We start from the raw sequence: 8180 nt of genomic DNA on the forward strand, positions 1-8180 counted from the left end.
CATGCTGGGTGTTCACAGTAATGAAGTCAGTTTTATTTCATGGGTTAAAGTACAAAATTAAAGAGCTTTATGTGTAATTCTTTCCTTACTGCATAGGCTGCCTGTAGAAGAACATGGGGCATCTCTCCATCTCTAAGGCTTTCTTAAATTTCTTTCTTTACTGCTCCATAGTTCTGAATCAGAGGCTGAATACATGTTTTCTCAGCATGTTAGCTTTTTTTTTTTTTGCTTTGAAATTGGAAATTTTTGCTTCTATGGGAATTGGATATTTTTAAATTCTGAGGTCAAAGAAAGAATTGGAAATTATTTTCAACTATGTTTACTGTTTGCAATTTAGTTCTTTATATATGTATTGACATTTTTGAGGGGGAATGCGTGAAAATTTGTACATTTCATATGGCCACACCTATGAGTCGGTCACATTGCTCCATAGCTTCTTATGTTTAAAGTTCTTCTTCATGGTCTGTAGTAATCAAGCTCCTTTTACACCATTCTGCATCTCAGCACTTATCTGTTTTTCCTCATTTCTCCCTTTTGCCTTTGGACTTGGTTCAGATTTTATGAGTAGCAATCACCCTCTGCCCTCCTGTGGGACGTATTCTATTGCACACCACTGAAGGTTGCCTGCGTCTTTCTAATGAGCACAAGCTTCATACACAGGAGTGTCATTATATCTACAAGAGCTCCTCTCTGCACAATTGGAATAGGCACCTGGCTTCCTTGGTTTACTGCTGGGAATAGATGAGGAGATTCAGGAACACACCTCGCCCAGGGGCCTGGCAGGAACTCAGGACGGGAGCTGTGGCCAGGCTTTAACCATGGTGGCTACACAATTCCATCATTCTTACTCTTAGGTCCACTGTCATGAGCATATCTGGATCCATTCTTGTTTTTACAGGGTGAAGTTATAACTTTGGATAAAGTTTCATTTGTTGTTCCTTAGAAAGTATCTCTTTATTAAAATTGTATTGTTTTTACACATTTTAAAATCAAACAAAAAACCAAAGACTGTATATTCTCTCTGATATAAAGAAGGTAATTCACACAAAGTATCTTTTAAATATTTTATTTCTAGGTCTTTGTCAATCTTGAATTACAGACTCATGGTGTTTATTTCAGTTCTTTTGATGGAAATTTTATTTTAGATTTTCATTAAATTTTATTTAATAAAGTTACTTTGAAACCATTTACTTGCCCGATTATTCTTTCTATGTAGATTCATAATTTCTCCATGTTTTTATATAAAACGAACAGAACAGGTAGAATCTTTTTTTGTTTGGAGCTGAGATTATAATGGCAAATGTAGAGTACACAGAAACAAATGCATGTAATTATAATGTGCTCAGGGATAGATCCTCTGAGAAAATTTGACAGAATGTGATGAGAGGTGCAGGATTTCAAGGTGAGTGTTATAGATCAGGGGCACTTCGGCTCATGTATTCCAAGGAGGTTCTTATCCTCTTAGCATGCCATTGAACTCATTTTGCAATTATTTTGTTGAAGTTTTTGTCTCCAAGTTCATCAAGCACATTAGCCTGTAAATTTTTTTTCTTTAGTCCATGTCTGGCTCAATTGAGGCCATTACAATGTTGGTGACTGATCCTAACCAAAAGAGAGAAATGAGGGGGAATCCACATTGGTCCATAGAGTACCTCTGAAATCATAACAATGTGTAATTCTTCATACATGAGATTTCTAAAATGGTCACACTCAGAGACACAGAATAGAAGGGTGTTGTCAGAGAGTGGAAGAGGGGAATGTGGGCCTTGTGTTCATGGGTGGAAAGTTAAAGTTGTATATGGAGATTAATTTCCATACACCTGCTAGACAGCATGGAACCAGCACTAACAATACAATATTGTGCATGTGAAAAGGTGCTATTAGGGTTGAACTCAGGGTAAGTGTTCTTGCCAAAGGAAAACACAAAAAAATTGATACAATAGGGACCCAGGGACACTCTTGGAGGTGATGGGCACATTTCTGACATTGAAGTGGAGAGGGGGTGGTCAGGATTCACATATCTGTATTCATCCCCTCATCCACATAAAGCATGCACAGTTCCTAGGAGGTCTGCTCCTTCAGTAAAGTCACCCCCAGCAGCAGTCAGGAAAACAAAGGCCCCTCCTGAGACTCAGCATCTCCACAGCAGCAGGAAGGCAGCTCCTTCCTCAGCATTCGCAGTCGGGGCATCTCCTCCTCCTGCCTGGCTCACTCTGGCTGCCACCATGGCTTCCTTTGGAAACTGGATGTTGCAGCAAGCACCATCCTCAGGCCTCTGTGCCACTCATCTCTTCTGCCAGGCCCAGACCTCTGCAGACCACCTCAGGGCACCCTCCTCTCCTGCAGGCCTCTGCTCAAGCATCACCCTTGACCTTTCTTACCTGGACCCCCATAAGGATAGCACCTCCACCTCCTTCCCTTCTCACCTGTCCATGTTTCTTTCACATTGATTTTATCATCTGACATGTGGATATAGTATGTACATGTACATAACATGTACTCCTATGTACGCTGTGTGCTGTTCTCAAATATCTACACTCTAGTGTTCAAATCTATCTCTTCTGCGCATCGTCACTTCATGGAGAAAACCTCAGAAACCCTCTTCTCATGCTGTTGCTTTTAGTGACTGTCTACCTTCATTCTCTCTCACGACTGCAACTTAGGCACTTTTATTTTTCAGCACCTGTGCCCCTGGTCCGGCCAATGTCAGAAACAGGATCAGAACTCAATGTCCTTCCTCAAGGACATGGAAGAATTGCTCACTGAAAATGTAGAATATACACGATGCTCATAAGGACTGAAACTCCTAATGAGAAATGAGTCAGCTAATTAGGGGACAAATCTCCTAACTAAGGTAAGCACTGGGGTCACCCTAAAAGGGTTTAGATACAAAAACTACTAATGTATATTTTTTCCTTTCACAGTGCATGGAACAACAAAATTTCACAGAAATTTTGTAATTCCTTCTGCTGGGATTTTCAAAGGACCCAGAACTGCAGTCCCTCATCTTTGGGCTTTTCCTGTTCATGTACCTGGTCACTGTGCTGGGGAACCTGCTCATCATCCTGGCCACCATCTCAGACTCCCACCTGCACACACCCATGTTCTTCTTTCTCTCCAACCTGGCCTTTGTGAACATCTGTTTGGTCTCTACTACTGTCCCAAAGATGTTGGTGAACCTCAAGATGCAGAGCAACGTCATAACATATGAAGGCTGCTTAATACAAATTTACTTTTTTATATTATTTATAGTTTTGGACAACTTCCTTCTCGCTGTGATGACCTATGACAGGTACGTGCCCATCTGCCACCCCCTACACTATACAGTCATCATGAACCACAGGCTCTGTGGATTGCTGGTGCTGGCATGCTGGGTCACAAGTGTCCTGAATTCCTTACTAGAAACCTTAATGGCATTGCGGCTGTCCTTCTGCACTGACCTGGAAATCCCACATTTTATATGTGAACTTAATCAACTGGTCCTGCTTGCATGCTCTGACACTTTTCTTAATAACATAGTGATGTATTTTGCAGCTTTGCTTCTGGCTGGTGGCCCCCTTGCTGACATCCTTACTCCTTCTCCAAGATAGTGTCCTCCATCCATGCAAATTCAACAGCTCAGGGCAGGTATAAGCCTTCTCCACCTGTGCTTCTCACTTCTCTTTGGTCTTCTTATTTTATTGCACACTCTTGGGTTTGTATCTCAGTTCTGCTGTGACCCAAAACTCACGCTCTACTGCAACAGCCTCGGTGATGTACACTGTGGTCACCGCCATGCTGAACCCCTTCATCTATAGTCTGAGGAATAAGGACCCCATCAGTGCTCTGAAAAAAATTTTGAGGATAAAATTTTGAAGTGGCCCATTTTCCTGGTTCTTAAAAATTGCTTTTGACCTCAGACCTCAAAGTCTCATAGCAAAACTCACATTATTTTGATGATTTTAGACGTGTGACTTCTCCCTTCTCTTCATTCTCGAGAGTCTCTCTTTCTTTGAATTCTACTTCCCTACAAAAGTTATAAAGCACACGCTGCTATGCTTTCTCCTCCCTCTGAGATCTGAACATTGTTCCTCTTTATCATTTGCATACTCCCTCAAAGTTATTTTCTGTCCTGCATTTGAGATATTGGAAATTCACTTTGATCTCATGGAACAACATATGTTTCTGAAAATCATTTCTTCTCAAATGACACATCAAATTGATACATTTTTCTTTTGATGACACTAAAACAGTCATACATGGCACTCCTATGGGGCAGGGACACATGTTACAATTAAGACAGTCTGTACCATCCTATACTGGTGGGAATTGCAGAACCACGGTTTGGCCCTTGTGGGTCCCCTGTGTCTCCATGAGTCCCCGTCTCAGCTGCTCTTCCTGATGATGTGGATTTGAAGGGAGCAGTGAGCTCCATGGCTGAGCATCAGCTTTTCTTCTCACCATCAGGATTCTGTCCTCGTGCTCAGCTTGGTGGGCACGTTCTCTACCACAATCACTGGCAAAGCTTATTTTCAAACACGATTCCAATTGAAGTCTATATGGGAAGATGAACTTGAATGTTTTATTACTTGGGCCTCAGAACCAAAGAGGACTTTAAATGTGATAAGATTAGCATCCACAATACATATTGCATTGCTATGTAAAATGTGTCCTTTCTTACTGCAAATATAATCACTAAGGATTGGTTGACACTTCGTATGTTGTATTATTGAATCATCTATCTGTTTCCACTTTTCCCAGTGCTGCCTAGAAATATTAATCCTTCATTGTTCTAAAAGAAATATCTCTCCCCTTTCTGAATTTTGCCACAAACACTAGAAGGGTAGTAAGTGAGCAATACTCATGTCCTCCATTATGTGTGTCCTTCAGGCTCAAAATAACTTCAGTCCTCAAGATCAAGGACTGACTCACAAAGGAGCCCAAATTTCTGCCCCATCATGTGGTTTCCAGCCACAGGCTCTCCTGCCAACATCCGTGTTCTATTACTGAGCCAGACTCAGAGAACCCCTCCCCAGGTAGTCTCCTTTGATAAAAGTCTTAGTAAACTTTGTATTGAGGACTGCTTGTTCTGCAGCAATAGCGAGCCCTTGCAATAATTAAAGGAAGCAGGACTGAGGGTAATTGTAATAATCTGACTGTGTGTATTTTTGGTATTTGTTCTGATTTTAAAGACAATATTCACAATGGGATTCAAAAGGTGGGGTAAAATGGTCACAGGCTGGAAAGATGATGACTCGGACACCTGTGGGGACTGTTCTTCTTTCCCTCACATGTACCGTCAAACAAGCAGCTCCGACCCAAGAGAGTTCATGTGCGTGTGCACACACACACACACACACACACACACACACACATGCTCACTCATTCACTAACATGGTTCTCACTTTGCCTATTGGCTTGAATGGAGTAGCCAGCAAACTTCAGTGCAGGGGCAGAGAGTAAATGTCTCAGACTTCACAGGTCAGATGGTCTCTCACAGTGACTCAGCTCTGCCATTAGTGTGCAAACCACTGTAGACAACAAAGGAGCAGATGTGACTGTCTCCCAATTAAAACTAAACTTATGGAGACCAAAATTTGAATTTGATGCAAAATCAAAATGAGATACCATTAACACACCTTAAAATGAACCCAAAATAGATGATGTCCTGGAAATGGAGAGCACAGCAACTGTTACCAATGTCTGGACAGGGGAGTAGAAAAGGGTAATGGAGACTGGTCAATAGGCAAAAAGTTATAGGTAGATAGGAGGACTGCACTCTGGTGTTCTATTGCATAGGAAGGTGACTAAAGCAAACAAAAATACAATGTATTTAAACAAAAAATTAGATGAGATGATTTGGGATGACCTCAGCATAATTATAGGATACATGTTTAAGGTGAAAGATATGTCAATAACCTTGAATTAACTGTTACATAATGTATACATATGATAAATATCATTTTATAACTCATAAATACATAAAATACTGTCAATCAAAAATAGACAAAAAATTCAAAAGCAACATAATTTTTTAAAAAGAAAGTAATAATGGTGATGAGAAAGGGGAGAATCTGAAATCCTCACACATGCCTACCAGGAACATCAAACGGTTCTGCTACTGTGGAAAACACTTGGGAGTCCCCAAAAGTCAACACAGAATTATCATATGTCTAGCAACTCCACCACCTCAAATCATGAAAAACAGGGAGTCAAATAGACACTTGTATATCCATGTCCATCACAGCTATATTTATAGTGGCCAAAAAGTGGGGACAACCATGCCCACCAACAGACAGAGGCAGAGACATGGTCGGTGTTTGTAAGGGAGGAACCCTCAGCCAGGGAAAGGATCTACGTTCTGACACTTGCTACCAGGGTGAACCTTGAAAGTTTTAAACTAAATAATAAACTAAACAAAAGGAAGAATCTAGCATGGCTCCTCGTATGAAATAGCTGAAACAAGCAATGTGTAGAGAGAGGAAGTAGATGGGAAGTGAGCAGGGCAGGAGGGAAGGTGGAGGGTGATTTCTTGAGGTCAAGGGTCTCTTTGGAGTGACGATAAATTGTGGAAACAACAATAATTGTAGATGTATTCTGTTCCACTACAACGAGTTAAAATGACAAATTTTATGTTTTGTGTTGTAACCACAGTAAAAAGAATTTAATAAACAATTTGAGTGTCTTACAATATTAAAGGGTCACAATTACTGCTTTCACTTTGATTTTTTATGTTAAAGACATAAAACCCATTGTCGCTCATTTTGAAGCAAGAGGGAATGGGTGTGGCCCATGGACCTTGGCTTTCCAGCTCCTCCTCCAAGGTCCCGAAGAGTACATGTGCCATCCCAGAGCCGTTTCAGATCTGGGGGTCCCCTGCGTGTGACCTTGAAGGAAGGTGGGGAGGGTGGTAAGGCTGGGAGGATGACCGAGACAAGGCTTGAACCAAGCCAGGATGGGACGACCCAGTCCTTCATGTCCCCAGCTGTGGAGGAGTGCAGCTCCATGCAACACCAGGGTCACAACGCCTAAGTGTCAAAGTGAAGGGCAGTTGGAGATACCACCTTTGTGATGGATAGGTGGCCAGACCATACTCCTGATATTCTAATGTCCATGATTTCTGAAGGTGTATGACCCTGACACACAAGCATGTGTGTGTTGATAAATACACATATGTGCACACACACTGTGCACATGGGTATACATGCATGCACACTTGCATGTAAGAAAACATGCACACACAAGTACAGGTGCATAAAGGCAAGTTCATGCATGCATGCGTGCACACACACACACACACACACACACACACCCCAATGTGTGCTCTGTCACTTTTCTCCAAAGAGGTTCCTACTCTAAGTGGACACCACCTTCTGAAGACAACAGCCAGTAAGTGAAAGTCAGAGAAGAAGACCAGGACAGAAAAGGACACTCATCACCCTCATCTCTGTCCACTCTCTGCCCCAAGGCCGCTGTTTCAAGCTCTCTGACTCACTCATTTCACTCTCCCCAGTTTGGCTCCCATTTCTTTGACCAAGCCCAGCAGTTGTTCTGACACATCCTGACACCTGGTCAGTAACTGTTGGAAAACAGTGTTATGGAGGTGAGACTTCTGGAGGCAGGATTCTTTGTGGACAAGGAGAAATAGAGGCTGACTCCACCTGATTTCTAACCTTGTCTCTTGGGAACAGAGAAAGAGCAGGAAATTTTCCTTTCTGCTCAGAACAACATCCCACTGGCACACAAATGCCCAGGAACTGAAGGATCAAGAGGAAGTGCACCTAATGAGCAGGAGACAGAACTGTAAGTAAAACCTCTGATGCTGTCCCTCAGAAGGTACATCTTGGGCTGGACAAGATATTGTGGTTGGTACTGGAGTCCTAAATCAAGCTAGGGGTCCAATGCTCTCCTCTTGCTTGCTTGTCTGGGAACAGAGTTTCAGGCTCCATCTTCAACAATCCAGGCTGGATCCCAGACACCCACACAGACAGGCCTTCTTTTCAGAGACCCCACCCAAGTGAGTCTGGGACCCCAGTAGATAATGCAGGCAGGAAAGATTCAGCAAGCATGAAAGTTGACAAAGTTTACCTAAGCTCACCTGAACCAAGCCAAGATCCCTGAGATTGTATGCTTGACTCCTTAGCCATTTATTTAATGTGTTAAAAACTGAACTGTTTTTTAGAATCTATAATGTATAGATC

General features: G+C 42.1%; 1 pseudogene; it reads left to right on the forward strand.

The window, feature by feature from the left end:
* Positions 1-3095: 3095 nt before the first annotated feature.
* On the forward strand, positions 3096-3855 carry LOC124968112 (olfactory receptor 19-like; annotated as a pseudogene).
* The last annotated feature ends 4325 nt before the right edge of the window (positions 3856-8180 follow it).

The sequence above is a fragment of the Sciurus carolinensis genome, chromosome 17, assembly GCF_902686445.1.
Source record: "Sciurus carolinensis chromosome 17, mSciCar1.2, whole genome shotgun sequence".
Taxonomy (NCBI): Eukaryota; Metazoa; Chordata; class Mammalia; order Rodentia; family Sciuridae; genus Sciurus; species Sciurus carolinensis.